The sequence below is a fragment of the Mauremys reevesii genome, linkage group 15 (genome assembly GCF_016161935.1).
Source record: "Mauremys reevesii isolate NIE-2019 linkage group 15, ASM1616193v1, whole genome shotgun sequence".
NCBI classification, from domain to species: domain Eukaryota; kingdom Metazoa; phylum Chordata; order Testudines; family Geoemydidae; genus Mauremys; species Mauremys reevesii.
Window position 1 is genome coordinate 25,103,664 of NC_052637.1, and position 22,274 is coordinate 25,125,937.

The window sequence follows — 22,274 nt, forward strand, 5'->3', positions numbered from 1 at the left end:
CCAGCTCTCAAGCAGCTTCCCCCATCACTTGTACTCTCTCCGGGTTGCTATTTCAGAGCTCACCCACCTCTTTCAAGATTCCCATTCAGAAAGTTCACCAAGCCAACATGCCTCCCATTGGATGTCATCCGTAGAGTTTGAGGCTGTGGCCTTCATGGGATTTCACACTGAGAGGGGAGTCATTGTGGGCTGTAGGGGGATTCCATGTCCTGTATATTCTTGAATAGGGAATAACTGAGTAAGAGCTAGAGTTGGAGGAGGGGAGGTGTGTGAGGTATCCTGCTAAGCCACGTTCAGGAATATGTTAGACGAGGCCCTCTTGGCTTCAGAAAAATCTCAGAAGAGAAAATGTTGGGGCAAAGGTTCATTGGGGGGGGGGACCCACCTCCAGCACGAGAGGTCACATTGACCCCGCTACCTCCCGCCAGGATGGTCATCCTCTGTCTCAGTTCTTGTTTCAGAATGTTCCGGCTCCAGCTTTAATCCCTTTTTGGGGCAGCATCCCATGGCACAAAACATCTGGGTCAACATTTTATAATCATCTGAACCGAACAAAGAACAAACATAGCGATCAGATCAGTCAAATGCAACCCAGAACAAAGTAAAGCCACTAGCGCTCTCTCGAGCGCACAGTGCTTCCCTTTGTGTCTTAAGCCTCGTGGAGGTCTGGCTAAGGGCGGAGTCATGGGTGGCTACAGTGCTTGCCTGTTGTTAAGATCCTGGCCAGCTGTGGTCACAACAGCTAAAGGGGCTGCTGCAACAGCCACACTTTCTCAGCTGAGTAAAACAGCACACGCGGATGAATTTGGACAGTGCAAGAATTTTCATCACCACCTCCAACTTTCATCCAAAACTCAAACCAGAAGCTTTCTTTTGGGGCAGCAGTAAAGCTGTTAACTTTGTCCCCTTGTTGTATTTCCCTATCAACCTCCTCTGGACTTCCATTTTCTAGCCCCAAATGCCAAAATCAGAGCAGGTTGGCAAAAGTTTTTAGCAAAAATCAATGACAGTGTGTGTTTCCTTTCCCCTGAAATTTGACATTTTACTGGAATACTTCAATGAAATTTCAGAATGTGAAATGCTTTGACCAGCGCTATAGTTTCTGAGCTCATGCTCAGCTAGTGGGGGTGATTGGAGAACCATCAAAGTGGCCCTTCTTTACTTGTTTTGCTATCATTGCTTGACCTGAAAATGGAATCTCTGGAAAGCAATTGATTTGTTTCATTCAGGCCGCTGGTTTGGTTACAGCTGTCCTGCTGGCACTGCTCGATGAATGGCCCTCTCCGTATATTCCCGCTTCCCATGTGAGCAATGCCATTTTACACCTCCAGTTCCAAAACCCAGCTGTTGTGGAGCAATGACATCGCCTCCTTAGGTGTCACAGTGGTTTAAGCCTAACAGCAAGGCAGTGGCTCGGTCCTTGGCGGGTTGAGGGACCGATGCATTTTGAAGTTCACCAAAGGCTGAAGCTGTCTGAGCGCCTTGGTTCTGTTACCCAGAGCTTCTTTCAGCTTGTGGGTGAAGAGCTGGCCCCAGCCAAGTGTGTAACGCCTGATCCAAAAGCCACTGCAGTCAGTGGAAAGGTTCCTATTGATTTCAGTGGGCCTCAGCTCAGAACCCTACATGAAAAAAGTAAAAAGTCCCAATATGTTTCATCCAGACCATCAGTGGAAGTTTTCAAGATGTGGCTTTTTGGTTTTGGCCATACCACATCCATTCAGATGAATTGGAACCAAGCAGCTGAAAATCCCACTCCCCATACCTAGCACTTTGAAAAGGTGCTCTTGAGGTCTGGTGACAATTCCCCTTACTTTTAAGAGAGGGCTACAGTATTTATGGTCCTTACGCATTCCCAACACACACAGGACACACTGAAGGGAAATGAAAGCCCTCTCTGTGAAATGTGGCCTATTAGATCGTGTTTCCAGACAGCTCTGACTCATGTAAGACGCTCACTCGTATATTTATATGACATAATGCTTTCCCCTCCCCCAAAGCTGCATTACTCTGCAACAGGGAGTCTCTTGAACTTTGAACTTCCTGGCAGTGGAATAGAGGCTCATTTTAAAATATTTATAATGGCTGAACATTGTATTCAATATTGGTAATTCCTATGGCAAGAATCCCCTGGGCTGCAGATAAGAAACCTCGGTGTCATTTTGCAACCTGGCTTATACATGTAACCAGTGCCAGAGGTGATTTGTATGGGAGTGTAACTTACACTTCCGTAGGCTAACTTAGCCTTCCCGGGTGGGATTTTCAGACACCCTTAAGTGACACAGGAAGAAAAGTTGCCTTGAAAGCCAATAGGGTTTGTGCTTCTAAATCACTGAAGTGGTTCTGAAATCTCATTTACATTTTCTCAGCCCCACTTGGCAACATCTGAGGGTATGTCTGCACTGCAGTGGAGGCGTGCCTGCAGCACATGCAGCTAGACACAAGCTAGCTTGCTTCTGGCTAGCTCGGGTACCACCAGCAATGAAGCCGTGACCACACACGCTAGCAGCTGCCCAAGTAACTACCCAGGATGCTAGGCAGTTTTGTACAGCCCACATGCTGCGGCTTCCCTGCTCTGGGCACTCATGCGAGCTAGATTAAAGCTAGTTCAGGTCTCGCTACACGTGCTGCATTTAGGTCTCTGATGGCAGTGTAGACATACCCGGAGAGACCACGGTGACAGCGTGGAGGTTCAGAGAGAGGTATAAAGTACACTAAAAGTCCTTCTAAACTTAGATCCACTGCTGAATTTAGCCCACGTGATTGTACCGTGTCACCCAGTAGTGGCCACTGGACCAGGCATTGCGACTTCCTAAGAGCTCCAGTGAAGCAGCCTTGCTGCAATTCCTCCCCGCACAGTGAAGAAATCAGTCATGACCTTCCATTTTCCCCAATCGCTTCCCAGACTCAATGTCTTGGATCTCTTATAAGCCATCATCTGCATTTGGGAACAGCGACAAGCCCATCTTGAATCAGTTAATAGAATCAAGGACCAGTATGGCTCATAAAGTGTTAGTTGTCTTTAATCACTAAGTCTGCTGCTGTCAGACTGAGTATGACTAAGCATGTAGTGGGATGCCTTTGGAAGAAATTATCTTGCAAAGGTAGAGGTACAGGGATGTAGCATTAATCTCGGTGCAAGGTTCTCCTCCTAATCCTTGTGAAAGCTAATGGGCATCAAAATCAAATGGCCTTATGGCACCAGTTGGGGGAACTAGAGCACCTGCTTAGTTACTGAGCGACTGGCATTGTTTAAAGGGGACACAGTCACAGAGTTTAAGGCCAAAAGTTAGGCTTTCTTACAAAACAAAAAAGTTTCACAAAACTAAGAGGTGGGATTTTTTTAAAAGCACCTAAGTGCCTTGGGCACAACCGGGAGCAAGTGGCACAGGCACAGTAACACATAGGTGCCAACGCCCATTGTTTTTCAGTATAATGGAGGCCTGCTCTATACACAGGTTTTGTACCAATAGAAGTGTTGGTTAGGGGTGTGGGGTTTTTTAACCAACTCTTTCCTGCCCATTGACTTTCAAAGCTCCTAAATCACTATGGTGCTTTTGAAAATCCCACTGACTGGATAAAACTTGCCATTTTCCTAGTAGCCTAAGAAAAGTTAGGTCCGCAAATCTCGTTGAAATCTAATACAATTTAAACCTCAGATCCTAAAAGGTATTTAAGTGAATTCAAGGAGAGTTAGCCTCTAAAATACCTTTGAGGATCTGGGACCAAATTACCAAAGGCCCTTAGTCTGATTTCAAAATCCTAAACAAGGGTGTGGAATGACTTCAATCAATCCCCTGTGTAAGGAAACCCCCAGCTCAACATTACTGAGCAAGTGTAGCAGAACTGGAAAGTGAAATTGACTTAGAGTTTGATTTTTCCCAATGGAGTAAAGTGGGACGGCGGGGAGAGGGGGGGAGAGAGAGAGAGAGAATTGGTGATGAAAAGCAAATTAGATGGTTAAAAATCTTTCTGTTTTAATAGGCTAAGGTGTTCTTGAGCCCAGATAAGGGTTGGGTTTGTGTATTTTATCATATGCAATGTTTAGATTTTCACAGTGTCTCTTTAAAGTGCTGTATCAATATGGAGGGTCATAGCCTTGTCTCAGGGCTTGGCTACGCTTGCGAGTTACAGCACATTAAAGCAGCCCCAGGCACACTAGCTCACTCCCTATCCACAATGGCAAGGCACATAGAGCGCTCTGACTCCGCGGCCACAGCGCTGCTGGTACTCCACCTCGGCGAGTAGAATAACGTTTGGTGCGCCCCCGCTGGAGTGCCACGGCGCCAGTGTGGATGAGGTGTTGCATTACTGCGCTCTGATCAGCCTCCAGAAACATCCCATAATCCCCTTAAGTCAAGTGGTCACCCTTGTCATTGGTTTGTATATGCTCTTTGAACGCTCCATTTGACAGCCGGCTGCTTGTCTGCTCCAAGACAAAGCAAGCAGTATTGTGCAATGCCGTGTGAGAGAGAGAGGCAGGGGGAGGGGGAGGTCTGCTGCTGTCTGAACTTACAAGCCAGCCTGCTGACATGCTCTCAGCTCCCCAAACACCCTCTCTCTCTCGCTCCCCCCCATATACACACAACACACTCCCTGTCTCACACCACCCCCACCCACCCCCATTTGAAAAGCATGTTGCAGCCACATGCATGCTGAGATAGCTACCACAATGCACTGCTCTCTGTGGCCGTTGCAAGAGCTGCTGATGTGGCCATGCCAGTGCACTGGCAGCTGTCAGTGTGGCCAGACTACAGTGCATTCCCTACTGTGCTCTACAAAGGCTGGTTTAACTCAAAGCGCGCTACATCTGCAGCCATGCCCTCAGTTACACAGAGGCATCGCCCACTTAGCCTCCATCTGATCGCATTTACACCACTGTAAATCAGTCTTAGCTGACATTGCTTTATAGCTGTGCACGGCTAGCACAAAGGGGTCCAGGCACCAAGGCGTTATTGTATTACGAATAATAATAATGATGTGCTGGTGTAAAATGGGTGTGATGTTGGAATCAGGCCAGATAGGAATTGAGTACACAATTGGACACCCTCCAGTGATTTTAAATAACCAACAGCCTTGTGATCAGACGTTCTGCGCACTTGGAGATCCCTTCAACTGACTTCAGTGCGACACACAGGTGCTCTCACTGTTCAAAATCAGGCCATGGCTTTTGGTGTAATGGTTCAAAACCAACCAGTGCGTTTTCCTTCTCTAGATGCTCTATTGGTCAGATGCAAAGTCAACAGGCATCTTTCCATTGACTTCAGTAGGTTTTGGATCAGCCTCAGAAGCCCCAATGTAGCAAAGCATTTAGGCCCAGATTCTCAAAGGCATTTAGGCACCTAACTCCCATTGATTTCTAAGAGAATTAGGCACTGCAATACCTTTGAGAAGCTGGGCCCTAGGCACATGCTTAAATTTAAGCACATGCTTTGCTGAATCGGGGTAGACTACTGAACTGAGAGCTAGCTGCCTGGATCAGAAAAGATCAGCCTAACAGGGCTTACTTTGCAGGGCAGCTTGTGACTTTTCCACTGATGTGTTAAAAGGATTTTTGTTGATGTGATTTCCTGGGGGAAAAAAGCTGCTATATCAACATACTGTGCCATTGGGTATATAATAACCTCACAAGGAATTGTCTTATCCAAATATTTTAAACACTAGAAATGAACCTAAACCCCAATATGTCATGGGATTCCAAGGAATGAGGCTTCTGTATTTTAATGCAACTGATATTCCAGGGGGGAGGGCTATAACCTTAAGTTATATTTCAAGCAATGACATGCTCGGTATATAGAAATTTATATCCTGAATTTAATTTATTTATTTTAAATAACTGATATTCAGCCTCCTTTTTGCACCCCGCATAAATTAGCATATATTAAGTTAAATATCCAGGGCAGGGGACTTGTCCATATATTTTTAAACATAGGGGAAAAAAAAAAAAACCCTCGTGTTTGTACATAATGTTTTCTGGTTTTTTCTTTGCTTTGTGATCTTCTCATTTCCTCCCTTTGGTGCTGTGTCTGTATGGACCAGATTAATTTAATTTAAGACTGAAGAAGCACACATTTAATAAAGTTTACGGGTATTGAGAGGCTGTGCTGTCTTTTTGGTGATGGCTTAGCTGCAAAGGGGGAGGGAGGAAGGTATATGATACATACTAAAATGGAAAATTAGTCATTTGTATGTGTTTTCTTCACTTTAAAATTATTCTCTTAGGAGCAATGATCACATGTACGTGCAGATGTCTAAAACAAGGGGCGAATTCTTCTCTTACGCTGGCATACATTTGTTGTATCTCCTGTTTACCAATTAGGCATTTCTGTGGCACTCATTATCTGTTGGCCAGATTTTTTAAGGCATTTAGGCACTGAGAGAGGCACCTAATGGGGTTTTGAAAAGTGTCGGGATGCCTAAAATCCATTGAAATCAATCCCACTAGGTAGAGTTGCATGATTAATTTGGTGGCCCAAGCAAAAGACTTGGGGGGTGCACAGGAGGTGGCGGGGGTGGGGATTGTTTCAGCTCATCCTGAAACAAAAAAATTCAGCAAAATGAAATGATGAGCCAAGGTGACCAAAACGCATTTGTCGGCCTGAAATAAAATCTTGTGTTGTGATTGAGGGGTTTTGGGTTTTTTAATAAAACGGAGGGCAATTGTGAAACAAAACGTCTTTCCAAACTAAAAAGTGAAAAACGCTTTGTTTTGGAAGTTCTGTAATGAACCGTTTAGCCCTCTCTGCTATATCTATAGCTCTTTCACAGCCAAAACAATTCACCAAAACCAACTCAAATTCACAAATTGTTTCAGTCGACTCAAATGAAAAATTGCACCCAGCTCTGGCAATAGGCACCCACCTGCCTCCTTAGGCAACTAAATACCTTGCAAAAATCGCCCTGAATGCCTCACAACTATTAATTGGTCCATCCCAGATGTCTGTGATTTAGGGAAGTCCTAGAAATGAGGGAACTGCAGCACAAAGAGGTGTAGACACCTGCCCGAGGTCAGGGCCTAGTGGGTGTAAATCAGAGCAGCACCACTGACGACACAGAGGGTGGAAGTCCACTGTTGAAGGCCCTGTTGAAGTCCACTTCAGGGGAGCCAGGATTTCACACACGGCATAAGCAGTTGAACAGACACCATTTTAGGTCATTAAGTGAAATCCAAGGTGGAAACATTTAACCAAGAAACATATGCTGCAGCACAGCCACGATGTATCAGGTTCTCTGTGTGGTCAGGTAAAGTGATATTCTATTTACTTTTTTTAGATGTATAAACAGATTAAGTCCCAGGAAAAATATGCTCCCAAACTTCATAATAGTTTATTAAACCACAGAAGTTTAATAGAATCTTTTGGCTTTCACAGAAAAATGTTCCATTTATTTCCTGAGCTGCTTTGATTTTATTTTCTTTTAATTATTGTTATCCGGAGTGAACAATGTGGGTTCTGCACTCCACCCAAAAAAGACTACCCAGATTGTAAGTGGGGAGTTTAGTTTAAATAAAGAAATCAGTGTATGGTGTTGAGAAGGCTCCGATGCCTCATGGCAAGCACACTATAAAGAAATAGTTCTGCTTAGACACGAAGTAATAATCAACCTACCTCGCTTCATATGCTTTATTAGCCAAGATATTTGCATGCAAACAGGTTTGACTTCATAGCAGCTTTTAATGTGTGTGTGACATTGCAAATGAGAGGTGATGCCATCTCATGGTTAGTGCAAGGGACATGGATCCAAGACTCAGGAGTTCCTTACTTATTTTGGGCCTGATTTTCAGATGTGCTGAGCACTCAAATTTCCAAGGATCTGATCTAAAGTCCTGTGAAGTCAACAAGAGCTGCTGGGAGTTCTGCACGTTTTAAAAAAAAAAATCAAGCCACTTGCTGCAACACTTGAAATGCCACAGTGCTTCAGCTGTGCCATGGTAGTGCTTCAATGTAGACACTGGCTGTTGGTTCTCCAGAAGGGTTCTCTGGTCAGCATAGGCAATCCACATGCCTGAGAGGCAGTAGCTAGGTCAACAGACAACAGACCAATTCTTCTGCTGACATAGTGCTGTCTGCAGCAGGAGTGAGGTTGGCTTAACTATGTTGCTCGAGTGTGGATTTTTTCACACCCCTGAGCGCCGTAGGTGGGTCGACCTAACTTTTTAGTGTAGACCAGGTCTTAGGAGCCTAAATACCTTTGTGAATCTAGGCTTTAATTACCTAAATATGGTCTTAGGAGCCTAACTTTAGGCACCAGGTTTGGAAATTTTGGTAACATATAGCACTGGTCTGAAAATGGCAACCCCCCCCCCCCCCCAAATGTTTTCAGCCACACACTGAAAACATTGACGGTTTTGAGATTTATTTTTTGGACAAAAATATGTATTTTTTTTAATTAAATCAGATCTTTTCCATGAACATTTTCATTTAATCAAGAACCCAATTTTCTGTCAAAGCTTTTTTGACAGAAACTTTTCAACTCACCTTACTGGCATGACATCAAACCAGCTGTCTAACTAAAATATTCCCCAAAGCTTTTCCATGTGACCAAATCTTAGGATTTTATCATGATTCTTCTGACCTCAGCTTCTGGAGTCATGCGAATACATAAGAATCTCAACTTTCAATTTTAAAATGCAAGTTTATAGCCCTCATGGTTGTGGAGAAATGCTTGAAATCTTGACTCAAGTTACCCAAAAGGCTCAAAAAAACAGAAGGCAAACAAAGCCCAAAACTTATTATATTTAAAAATCTCATGATTATTGAGCCAATCTCATGATTTTCATTGGCCTGACTCAGGATTTTCGTACACTTGGGATTGGTAACACTGGACATCAGTGTTCTTTAAATGCTGCCTGTCTATGAATAACAATGGTCTTTGTAAGTATTCCCTAGCCACAACCTTTCAACTGCTTCCCCTGGATGTTTGTGGGCCCCAACTCATGGGCCTTGTTGAAAGAAGGAAATAAATTATCTGAGAATTACAGTGTGCGTCATAGGACTGCCGCATGACTTCTTTCTAAGGGGCTCTCCCCTGTCATAAAGACAACCTGCAAAGGAAACATGCATGAAGAAACCATTATTTTTTTCTACTTTTTTTTTTTAAACGTTAGTTGCAATATTTGCCCTTGTCTACAGGTGTGAAATTGACATGCGATCAGAATCAGGCCTGACATCTAGAAGTCCTTTGACAGACACATAGTAGGCCGGAGTGCCAGCTGGTGTAAATCAGCATAGCGCCAGTAAGTTCAGTGGGACAATGTTGATTTACACTAGTTGGGGAGCTGGCTCAGGTTCCTGTATTTTCTCCAGATAATTTCTTTTGTTCTCTCACCAAGGCCTATGGTTTAGGGAATGCATGCAACAGCTAAAGGAAATGACTGAAAGGTACTGGCTGGGAAATATTATCTCCTCTCATTCAGGGCTTATGGAATAAAATCAACAGACTTCCTATACTGCTCATTGCTCGCCATCCCCTCTAGTAGTATAATTGAAGGCAATGGGGAAAATAGTCTAGGATGTGCAAAATAAGTCACTAATCTAATTACCAACCATTCTGCATATTTACAGCTGGCTTCTGTTTTCTCTTAATAGGGAGGGTTTAATGAATTATTTGCACTACCATAGTGCCTAGAAGTCCTAGTGATGGATCTGGACCCCATTGTGCTAGGTACTGTAAAAAACAGAGGGTGAAAAGACAGGTCACGTTTAATATGCATAGTATAGGATAGGGGGTCGGCAACCTTTCAGAAGTGGTGTGCCGAGTCTTCATTTATTCACTCTAATTTAAGGTTTCGTGTGCCAGGAATACATTTTAACATTTTTAGACGGTCTCTTTCTATAAGTCTATAATATATAACTAAATTATTGTTGTATGTAAAGTAAATAAAGTTTTTAAAATGTTTAAGAAGCTTCATTTAAAATTAAATTAAAATGCAGAGGCCCCCGGACCAGTGGCCAGGACCCGGGCAGTGTGAGTGCCACTGAAAATCAGCACGCGTGCCATAGGTTGCCTACCCCTGGTATAGGAACTACTACATAGGATATGCAGATGTAGTATTAGTTTTGGTAGGTGTAGTCCTACCACCAGGGACTCCAGACCCCAGCACTCCAAGCGCACGCTTGGGGCGGCATTTTGCCGGGAGGGCGGCAGGCGGCTCCGGCGGACCTCCCGCAGGCATGACTGCGGCGGGTCCGCTGGTCCCACAGCTCCAGTGGAGCATCCGCAGGCATGCCTGCGGGAGGTCCACCAGAGCCGCGGGACCAGCGGACCCTCCGCAGGCACGTCTACAAGAGGTCCCCCGGAGCCGCGGGACCAGCGACTGCCAGAGCGCCCCCCGCGGTGCGCCACCCTGCTTGGGGCGGCGGAATTCCTAGAGCTGCCCCTGCCTACCACCTAGGCTGTTCTGCTCAATTTCACATGCTAAGCAAGACAAGGCTTGTTTAGCACTAACAATGGAGACCTAAAATGAAAACACTGGTTTATTGCCATTCTTCTCCTCATAGTCAGCGATGACTAGATGCCCCAGCATGACGCTGGTGCCATTGTGCTCTGGCGGTACCAACTTTGGGAAGAGACTGAACAGCAACACCCTAATCACTGGGGAGTCTTTAGAGCCCCCACAGCACTTCTGCAGGAGCAAGTCTGTAATTCCTTTGTCTCGTGGCCAGATTTTAATTGAGCTAATTACATCTGTACGAGCGGCAGTTCTGGAAGAAGGCTATAAAAGTTGTCGACCCTGAATAGGGAAGTGGCAAGAAAAAAGACAATGACATCTGACCTACATAAACTCTACTCTATTGTCAACTGACTAAGGCATCTTTCTTCACTTCCTGCCCTGACCTGTTGTGTAGCCTTGCTCTGCAATGTTAAACAGCTGCTGTCTTCCTCCCCAGAGGTGGCTGCATTTCTGAGGCGGGTAAAGTGATTCATATACATAGTTTGTAAATTGCTTTGGGATCCTTTGGCAGGAAAGGTACGCTATAAATGTCAGATGTAATTATTAGTGCTAGGTTTGTTTCCCCGGGAGGACCTAGCTTTTTCCCCTCTTCATCAACAAGCCATTATCACAGATATCATCCTCCCTGCTAAGGCGCACAGCACTCATTGCTTCAGATTTTGAAGGTATAAAAGCACCACTCATGTAGTCTCTGAACACTGAACAATATTTAAAAAACCCACAAGTTAGTCATCCCGTGTCAGTAGTGGACGGCTCGCCTCCATCATCTGTTTATGCAGTGCTCCTGCAGGCAAGGGTCTGACAAAGCCATAACCCAGACACTGACTTTGGTTGTCCAATGGGGAACTGGGTTCCAGCATTGAGGGTTCTCCATTGAGAATGCCCTGGCCTCCTGCGGCTGAAATCCGACACTGGTCTCTCAAGCTGCCCAGCTAATACTAGCTGCCATGGAGAGACAAAGCTCGATGCTCCCTCCAAGAGCCAGCACTGAAACCACGTGGGCTTTGCAGCTCAGAATCAACACCTTTATTTTTACCTGGAAGCACAAGAAAAGGGGTCACGGCATGCCGGGAGAAGTGTAATATGCCCCCTGTGGTGCACCTCACCAAGCAGGTGGGCACTGCAGCCTGGCCTAGCTACAGCCCCTGAATGGCTTCCATGCAGAGCCCATGGTGGTCAACAACCCGGAGGGCATAGGTAACAGTAGCCCGGTCCACAGACACTCACAAGCTGTAGATGTAGGGTGACCATATTTCTCAAAGGGAAAACAGGCCACCCTTCCCCCCCACCCCAGCAAGCAGGGCTGCGCGCACGCACACACACACACACACACACACACTCACTCTCTTAGTGCCTGTCTGCCTGGCCTCCCCTCCCCCCCCCCCACCAGGGCTGGGGCTGGCTCGTCAATTGATGATCAGTTGGCAAGAGCAAACAGAACAAATGCTCAGTTTTGCCAAAAAAGTTGGGCTGTCTGGGACAGAGCTTAAAAAAGGGACTGTCCTGGCCAAACGGGCTGTCTGGTCACCCTATGTAGATGGTGTCATGGTGTCAGGGCCAGGCTATGGGTGTGCCTGTGTGCACCGATCAGTTACCAAGCTGCAGGCAGGAGACAAGGGGTGGGGAGTGTCTGTGTTGAGCTTGATCAGGAAGTCAGGGTCGGGCACTAAGTTGCACATGGGAGACAAGTAGCGGATGAATCAGAAGCTGGAATCCAGGGGCCACAGCATGGGAAGGTCTGGAGCGGAAGCACACAGGTGGCCTGTGTCATTATTCAGACAGTTCCCTATGATGGTTCCCTGGTTTACGTGCCAACATGAGCCAATCAATGGGCTACAGGGAGCTGCCACTCAGGCACTGTTGGGCGGTACTTTCTGCAGTGCCTAGCGTCACCCGATCCTCCAGCAGAACCCAGCCTAAGCAGACGCATTGGTGGCCAAGCCCCCCGCCCCATGGTCCAGGGTCTAGTTCTCCATGTTCCTACACATGGGGCTTTTGGCCTCAGCAACAGGAACAAATGAGCACCCAGAAAATACCCTGAACTTGCAGTGACAAAGGCTGGGTGAGCCCCATCAGGGACAGATAGTATCCCCCAGAGGCAACGTGGGAGGGCATGAGGGATCATGTCCCCCCCCCCGATTTCTGTTAGAGTTTGCCAGCCCCGCTCTGCTTTGTTTGCATTGAGCTTCAGCCAGTTTGCCTTTACCCAAGCCCCACTCTGGGCAGGCACTGGGAAAGCAAAGACACGGCAGGGCCTGGGTTCTCAGTGAATCCATGCATTGAGGGCATCACAAGTGAGACGAGGGGGGTAATAGAATAGTCCCCTCTGGATGAAACCACGGGCCAGATGAGCTATTCCTTGATAACACCCTGTGGGATCGCGCTAGGCCGAGATTTCCTGCAGAGCCTGTAACTGCTCCGAGGCGTCACTCTGGAGCAAAAGCCACTTAAAGGAGCTACCTATGTTGCTATGGCATTAATGTGATGGGTCTTCCCACGTGAAGTGTCTCTAACCCAGTTTATTATCTGACCAGGGTCCCAGGTTATGGCCTTGCCTACCTTTCGTCCACCGCACACACCCTTTAAGGAAGAGTGTGAGGGGCTTGTTAGCCTGGCTGGTATGCAGCGCCATGGAGCTCTCACGCGCTAAGAACACAGTGCGGCAATGCCACCAGTGCAAGCCCCATGGGCAGGCTCACAGCAGTCAGAGCTGGATTGCACCCCTCCAAGCCCCTGAACAAGGGAACGGTCGCTATTTAACTGAAGCAATGTCTCGTTTTAGCTACAAGGCCAGAAGCAGCATGTGAATACCTACCCACAGCAGATGTTTCACACTTCAGCAGCCTAACCCGCTCTAAGACAGCACATTCTCAGTACCTGTTGACACTGGAAGCTGATAATGAGAACTCTGGACTGATAATTGTATTTATTTGATCTTGGGTGGGTTACACTACAAAAGAGATGATGACATCTCTCCCAATGTTGCTCCGTGGGATTGGTCCTGCTTTTGGCTCACATCTTCGCCCAGCTCTAATAAAGGATATGGCGACAAGTCCAGTCAGAGGTGTGATTGCAACATGGGTAGACGTATCTGTGCTAGTAGGGCTAAAAACAGCAGTAAAGCTGCAGCGGCGTGGGCAGTGCGAGCACATCAGGGCCTCTGGGTACCTACTTACCTTGTTAGCTTGTGCCAAAGGCCACAGCGTCTCACAGACCCTGGGATTTTTAGCCACGCTGGTGCGAGTAAAGGCAGCACAGGTATTTCTACCCCAGCTGCCATCACAGCTCAGACTGCAAATGTAGACATACCCAAAAGGAGACTGTGCTGAGCTACTGCTCTGCTCTACTCTTCTGTGGGCTGGACTGGCTTTGCCATTGTTTGTCACAAGCGGAACCTCGCCTCTTCAGTCTCCTCCTTTGATTGGCAGCGTGCACTCAGTGTTCATCTCTGGCACCAGCTCCAATGGTAGTTACCAAAACAGATGCCTAGGAAACGGCAACAGTGGAAAACAAGTCCCTTCATTTCCTCTGCTCCTTAGAGTTCACTAGGAGCGATCCAGAGGGCCCCCCTCACTGAAAAAACATCTGTCTTTACATTTCTGCAGTGAATATGCACTCGGTATTTCACCTCGCACAATATTTTTCAAAGGTATGGAGACCAACCTGTTTCAAGCACTGACATTAGCCTTGTTTTCTGTTTGCAAATTGCTCCTGAACTAATCCTGACTCCGAAAAATGCATGCACCATCTGTTGCTATATGCCGAAAAGTTTGGCCAAACAATTTGCAGTGCATGTGTTGTTTGGGAACTATTCATTCCAACAATGTGTTATCGGTAGCGATTGGGCAACCAAGTCACATGGTATTGCTTCTGGTCCCCCAAAACCTTTTAAAAAGAAGTAAAGTAAGTAGCGAATTATGTAGTCTCCAATGTGAACTTTCAGATGAATAGATGTCCATGCTTGAATTCATCCGCCTTTAGGGATTCACTCATGTTCTCGGCAGTTGTTCACATTTTTGCAATTAAAGTATTTGCAGAATTGTTATTCATGGAAATACAGGTGGGTCTGGATTTTTTTAACATTTTAGCAGCTCTGTTACTTTCTAATTCCCAACTATTTGTGACCCAGTGCTAGAGAGAATAGTTGCGATGAAGACCAGGAGACTGAGTACTGCTAAGAAGTAGCAATGCCATGCCATACTTCGTGTCAGCACAGGCTGGAAAATACTTGCCTGAAATCATGGGTCATTGAAATCCAAGTTCCATTTGCCTAGTGACAAAGGCTTATTATTATTTAGTCATAATACAGTAGCACCTAGCAGCCACAACCCAGATAGAAACCCCATTGCACTAGGTGCTGTACAGACACATAATAAGAGACGGTCCCCAAATGCTTACACTCCACATTGACAAAGAAGGTAGTAAGTAAGATCCCCATCTTATCATTGGGAAATTGCTGCCCAGATAAATTAAGAGTGGGGTTTTAGAAACTCGGCATCTTAGGCCTGTTCTACACTACAGCGTTAGGAGAAGGCAAGGCGGCTTACGGCAACCTAACTATAGAAGTGTCGATACTAAAATTTCACTTCCCCAATGTAACTCCCCTGCTACACTGATTTAATAATTCCACCTCCAGCAGAGGCGCAGAATCAATGTTAATGTAGTTAGGGTGACATCGTGTCAGTGTAGACACTACGTGGCTTACATCAACTGTTACTGGCTTTTAGAAGCCATCCCACAATGCCCCACACTGGCAGTTCAGTTGGTGCAAGCGCTTCTGGTGAGGACATGTAACCACCGACACAAGGAGCCAAGTGTAGATACGCACAAGCGATGGAACTACTGCAGCAGCTGTATGCCAACCTAAGTTAGGTCGACTTAATTTTGTAGTGCAGACATGCCGTTTAGATCCTGCAATATACTAGCCCCTGAACATGCTCTTGTCTTCCACCTCACATTGCATGCCCACTGGCTTCCATCTGAGCACCAGTCCTGCTCACGGGACGCCCCACTGGCCTACCTATTGAGGACACTCACTGACCAGCCCTGAGCAAGAAGCCCCTGGATGCTCTGATGGGAAATGATGCAAACAAGCCACCCTAGGATGTGTTGCCTTTTATGATGATGATTATTTCCTGCCTGCCTATAATAGAGACAACTGGGTGAGCTGTCCGGTTGGGGAGCCTGTTGGGGACTGCAGATGGTTAAACAAATTAATAGGCCATCTCTGGGACATAACTGATTATCAGCAAGGAAGCCCAAATTTCCCTCCCTTAGATCCTTCACTGTCTTGCATGAATATTCCAGTCCCACCCCCTTTCAGCTTCAGCTTTAACCTTTCAGACACATCCACTGGAGGGGAGCAGGTAAGGAAGAGAAGGAATGAAAGGAGAGGGAGACTGATCGGAAGTCCATTGAATGCAATGAAAAGATTCCCTTCGGCATCACTTGGCTTTGAATCAGGCCCTTTCCGCTCTATCACGTAGGGCTGGGAAAGCATCCCAGGTGCCCCTCGAATGTTCCTCTTCTCCATCCTGAGACAGAGGGATGGTCAGTGCTCACCCACAGCAGGAGCTGAGCTGCAGCAAGCCTCTCTCCGCTTCCCAATGCTGGGCTCCAGCGCTTTGGCTGAGGGGAAAAGCAAAATTTCTTTCTGCATTGGCCAAAAATACCCAATTGAAAAAAATGAAACAGAAGGTTACAGAGAATAAACAAAGAGGGATGGGACCAGGCAAATGGAGGCTGACCAGGCTGGTTCTGCAGGGCTCACCCCCTTCATCTCTCTCTCCTTCTGGCCACAGCATTACAGGAGTCCTCGATGTCCCGTCTTCCCCGACTGAGACGTACGTTGCACCACTCCACACCCCATTACAGGGACCCACCCCCTGCTCGCCAGGTGCTCCGCTCTCTGGCTCAGTCCCAGTCAGCAGCAGTAGAGGAGCCCCACCTATGTTCCCATCTCCACTCTAGTCTGCTGCCCTACAGTATTACCAGAGCTCCCCCACATTGCCTTTACTTGGAGACCTGCCCACTGGAATTAGCCCCTATGCCCTGGCCAGGGCTCCAGAAGCCTGCAGACCCGGCTGGCTGATAACCCGCTCTGTCGCTCACACGTTTTTATACCTGACATGTAGCAATGTTGCTTTTCAGTAAAAATAAAAAGCCCCAATAACCCAACACCAGATTTTTTTTTAAATGCTAAGCATTATAATCCAAGAATCTCTCATCTACCTTTTTATCTCCCTTCCAATTTGCTATCATAAAATCCATCTGTTTCCGCTGGCACCCCCCCTCCCCTTCAGTGGAAAATTCATTTCACAAGCACAGCCGCAGCCTCTGTTCCTTCCAGCAGCAGAACTCCTGTCTCCAGCAAGAAATAAGACAGGACACATTAAAATTAATGTCTGGCGAAAATGAAAGTAACGACAGATTTGAAATGGTATTTGATGAGCATGGCACGATTCATTTTAAAAGTTCCCCAGTGCAAAGAGCTGCTGCTGCTGTGTGTGTGTGTGTGTGTGTGCTTCTTGTGTGTGGCTTTGCTGGTTACCTCAGTGACACACACGCAGGTGGCTTTCTGATGTGTGGGTTTGTGTCATGTGGGGCGAGACATGGGTGGGGTGGTTTGTGGCTTTGCACTGGTGAGACGCTATAAAGCCCAAGGAGTTATTTCACTCCCTATCCTCTGAAGGGCGTATGCATCAGCATCAGACAGTGCGTCACCACCACCCATCTTGCTAGCACAGATGCCTGCCACATTAGTTTCCGGATAAGAACTTAAAAGCCAGCAGTAACCAATTTCCCTTTTAAAAAAATGGACTAATTCAGTATTGTAAGAATAGCAGCAATACTCATCGCTTTCCACCCAGAGACCTCCAAGTGTTTAGCATGGGAGACAAGCACATTTATCCCTATTTCAATGGCCTTTAGCTCCCATTTAGGCACCCAATTAAGGGTATTTCAAAATACTCTGCACCCAGCGCCTCCCTTTGTGACACTCCTGTGTCCTCCTGAGACATTCTGCTGTTCTTTATAAGCGACATACCTCCAACCACTGAAACTCAGCCATGTGTGGAGTGGCATTGGCCCTCAGGGGACACCTGGTGCACAGAAAGCAACACACAGGTGTGACGAGGAGGAAAATTCATCCCAACACACTAGGACAAACCTCTTCTTAAAGCAGGACATCCGGGACCTTGATTCAGGTGGTCTCTGAAAACCCCCGCGCTCAGATGCCTGACTTTCAGCTTAGAAGGTTGCAGAGCTGTGTCGAGCCTGCTGGGATTCGACCCTCTGGAACTGCCCATGTCAAATGGCATCAAACCCACAGAAGCCTGGGTTGCTTCTGCAACCACCCCCAGCCCCATGCCTTCAGCTAAGGAGGTGAGTTGTCGCCCTGAAGTCGGTGGGTTTTAGTGGCCCCGCCAACTCAGGAGGAGCAAAAGAAGAATGTGGATCAATATCTCTGGGCTTCAGGATGCAGAGGAAACTCCCCTTCCCAGGGCCCGGCTGAACTCCCAAGCTGCAAGGCCACTGTGAGTGCATTTCCATGTCATGCCGGCCATAATGGGAAGTGACAGCCGATGAAAGCCACTATTCATAGCCTGGCGAAACGGCTCTTCCCCCTAGATGAGATTCAGTGTGGCATGAGTCTAAACACACAGACCAAAGGGCCTGGAGAATGTATCCCCGTGTCCCCAGGGGCTGACACAGGCCACATTTTGTTTTGCTAAGGGGGTTTCCTGATTGCGCATCAAAGCGGCTTGTGTTAAACAATGGGAGTCTTTGTGCTGTTCTCTGTTATCCATAGTGAGTGGCTCACCCCTGCCACACCCCCTTTCTGTTTTATTTTAGTTTGCATTACATTTGAGGTTGGACACTGCCAGTCGGTTACCAAGGCCCACCGCTCTACTATACTCCTTTGGGTTTGTTGGGACTCCACGTTAACTCACTCAGCAGGCAGACTATTTACAACTCCACTGTTTGTCTTCAGCTGGTGCCATTAGCTCAGACATGAAGCCTTCTGAGTATTTTGAACTGGAGCGCCCTATAGCTTCACTCACATCCCAAACTCCTCACCTCTCCCCAGAGGTTCCAGGACACCTTCTGGTTTCTTGCTTCTTGGCTTTCCCAGATTAAAAAGCCTTTTTTCCTTCTGGCAGGGAGAATATACTGAAGGTCCTGAGATTCATTTGCAGCTGATTACATCTGTCAAAAGTAGGAATCCAGGGGAATAATAAGCCTTTGCCACTAGTCAAATGGATTTTGGATTTCAATGTCCCATGATTTCAGGCAAGTATTTTCCAGCCTGCGTTGACATGAAGCAGGCATGGCATTGTGCTGTAAGTAGTACTCAATCTCTCTTTTCATTCTTCATCTCAACTCAGTTGGTTTGTTGGTTTTGTTTTTTTCAAGTTGGTTTTTTTGATTTGTCCATTTGACAGACTTTTGGCTATTGTTGACTTAAGCTCTGTTAGCTGTTTGCTAAGCTGTTTCAAAACAAACAAATGGGCAAACAATGTGGCATACAGGCAGGACATCATACAGAGGCCATACATATAGGATGACTTATCCTGTGACTGAGTGGATGAGAACCAAAAGAAATGATCAAATCAATGTTCAAACAATCAGGGTGACCACACATGAAATCATGATCAGAGAGATACAGAGATAAATAGAATACAGGGAAATGAATATAGAGAATTAGAGAGAATAATAGAATATTTATATACTCCTCATACTCTCTGTGTCCACCACTGCCAGCCACATGTGTCCATGTGTCAGATGTTAATAAATTGGTTAAATGTTAATAGAGAGAGAATGAGAAAATTAAAGAGTCAGAGAATGATTAGCAAGTCTGTCAGCATAGCTTATTAAAGAAGTAGGGGGGGTAGAAAAAGAGAAATATGGGGATAAGATTTGGGGATAGTAGAAGGCTCAATCAGAGAAGAGCAAGATATCTAACAGAGACAGATACAATCCAAACAAGAAACAGAAGAAAAAAACAAACAGACAGAAAACAGAAAATTTTAACAGAGGGTAATAACAAACCTCTGGTGGAACTCTACATCTCTAGACATTTTTTTTCATTTTAAATCAAGATTGTTTGTTTTCAACCCTTTCAACCACAGCTAAGGATGAAGAAAGAAGAAGAGAGAGTCCCTCTGTTATGCAGGAGCAGGATGCAGGAGGTCAGATGGGATGCAATGGCTTCCTTACCTTCTCCTGAGGACACACACAGAGAGAGATCACAGAGCTTTCCCCCACCCCACCAACAGATTTCTTTTTTCTGTTCACCTCCAGCTAAGAACGAGGCAAATCCAGCAGGTCCAGCGAACAGCATCATCCAGCCACCCTTGAAGGGCAGATATAGAACTAGTGGGCTCCTTGGGCAAAAAAAATAATATATATTATATATACACAATTTTCTCTTCATGTTTTTCCTTCTCTCTCTCTCTCACTATCTACTTCTATTTTAGATTTTAGATTGTGTGGGGGGGGCCTGGCCTGCCTGTGTCTGTACAGCACACCACACCACACCAGGGGGCCCCTGGTCATGACTGGGGGGCGTAGCGTGACAGTTCAGGCAATGAATGCTGCTTGCTGTCAGAGCCTCGCATTCTGTTACTCCATGGGAGTCTGGGGTAGTGCTGTAAGTAGTGCAGGATGGACAGTGGTGTCTATATTACAATTGGTGGGGTTGGGGGCACTATGCCCGCTAATGTAGCAGGGCCTCACCTCTTTCCGCGGTGAAGCTTTTCCTCCTCACTGCAGGCTTTTGAAAATATTAACAGCAACAACCAGAGAAGCAAAATGGCCATTTACGGGTAATAAAACCAGGCCGATGCCTTGTGTACACAAAAAGTCAGTGCCTCTGAGATGGGCAGCTTTAAATAAATAATCAAGTCTTAAAGCTGAATGCACAATTACTATTTGCATCATAAATAAATGAGGAGCCTTTTATTCATCCATTCTGCCTGCAGCACAGAAAGCACAGAGGGACTCCTCAGAGCACATATACCAAGGATTGTCATTACTTCACTGGCTCCACTCAGGCGCTAGCCAGCTGTTTGCCTCCATGTGTCTGTAGCTAAACACAACTTGCTAATGAGGATAATGAAACAACAAACAAACAAACCATCTTCGTCCTCTGTAAACCCTCAGGTCCCAGTTTTACAGTCTCCTCTTTTCACTGTATACAAGGGGTGGAAATGTAGCTGTCATCATTTGAGACTCTTGGTTTTAAAAGATCTGCCTGGGTGTTTTCTCTTTGGAAGTGGGTGTTTAGATCATGTATTGGAATACCAGGGGTTGCTTAAGTGTCGGTTTGTACTATCAACACTCTCCATTACAGTATATCAAAATAGAATATACACTCAGCTCAGTCGTGTTGCCAGCCAGCCCCTCTCTCTCTCTGCATCTCAACAGAAGCATATATTACATATATACATATATATTTCTTGCTTTTAAAGAGATGAAGGCACTTGTCTTATTAGTGGAGTTATATGGTGACAGTGTCACTCAAAGAGCATTGCTCTGTCCTATAGGCCAGAAGATTTGAAGCCACAGGGCCAGATCCTCAGCTGGTATAACTAGGCAGAGTTCTGCGAATTGCAGTGGAGGATCATCAGTTTTCATTGGCTGATGATCTGGCCTTAGGATCTGAGGGAGGGCTAGGGAGATGATTTCTTGCCACCCCACACCCATAACTTGATTCAGGCTCCCACAACCCCTCCAGAAAATCAGGGAACCCACAGTCATGGGCTTTGCAAGCTGCAAACCCTGCCCTTGGGTGATTCTGGTGGGGCCTGTGGTTTTAAGCTACCCACCTTGGCCATGGCAGACTGTCTAGCTGAGGAATGAGGTAGTATTTTGATGTCTATGTTTCCACTGGACACCATTTTTTTTCTTAACAAAAAGCTGAGATGTTTAAAAGGGTTGAGAGACCAGGGCAGGGAGGGCAGGGCAAATCCCTGAGCTTCACAGGCCCTGAAGTCCACTGATGAGCAGAACTTCAGTTTACACCAATTGAGGATCTAGCCTGTCATACATACTGCAGTTCTGTACTAGGTGGCTGCTATGCTGTTAGATGTTTACAGAACTCTGGTTAGGAGGCATTTCTCTTTTAAAAAGCAAAGTGGATCTTCTGGGTAGTGCCTAGAAGTATAGTGAGGAGCAACTTAGGATTCTTAGAGAGCCATGTGAGGAAACCAGAACCTGAAAGTTTCCGCGAGGAACGCTAATGACCTCAATTCAACCTTCAGCTTTTTCATCAAGAATTAAGGACTCCAACTCCACTGGAAATACCCATAGGACATGGGATTGACTTGTCAGGCTCGGCCACGCTACACAGATGTGTTCATTCTTGGAAGCAACTGTGAAGATCCATACATGGAGCCCTTTGTGTTACAGCTCCTGGCTGACACATGGTGGTCTGGAGCATGATACTACTTGGGGCCTTGAGCTTTCCAAGAGTCTCTGCAAACCTGGCTACTTGTGAGTTGACCCAGCAGCTGGACCAGATGAGGAATCAACTTTTTGCCAGCTTGTTCCTTCATGCATCTTAGGGACCTGCTGCAACTTAGGCCTTGCTGCCAAAGACAGAAGCACCCACCACCGAAGACCATCCACGACTGAAGGACTCTCTGCCGAATTGCCACTGAAGACCAGGAAACAAAATATTGGGACAAATGGTGTCCCGACAGTACTCTGGTTGGGACGTGGGACAAACTCCTCAAAATCAGGACAGTCCCAATTTTATCGGGCCGTCTGGTCACCCTACCTGTAGCAGTGCTTTAAGGCAGCAGGGAAAGCCTGCGGGAGT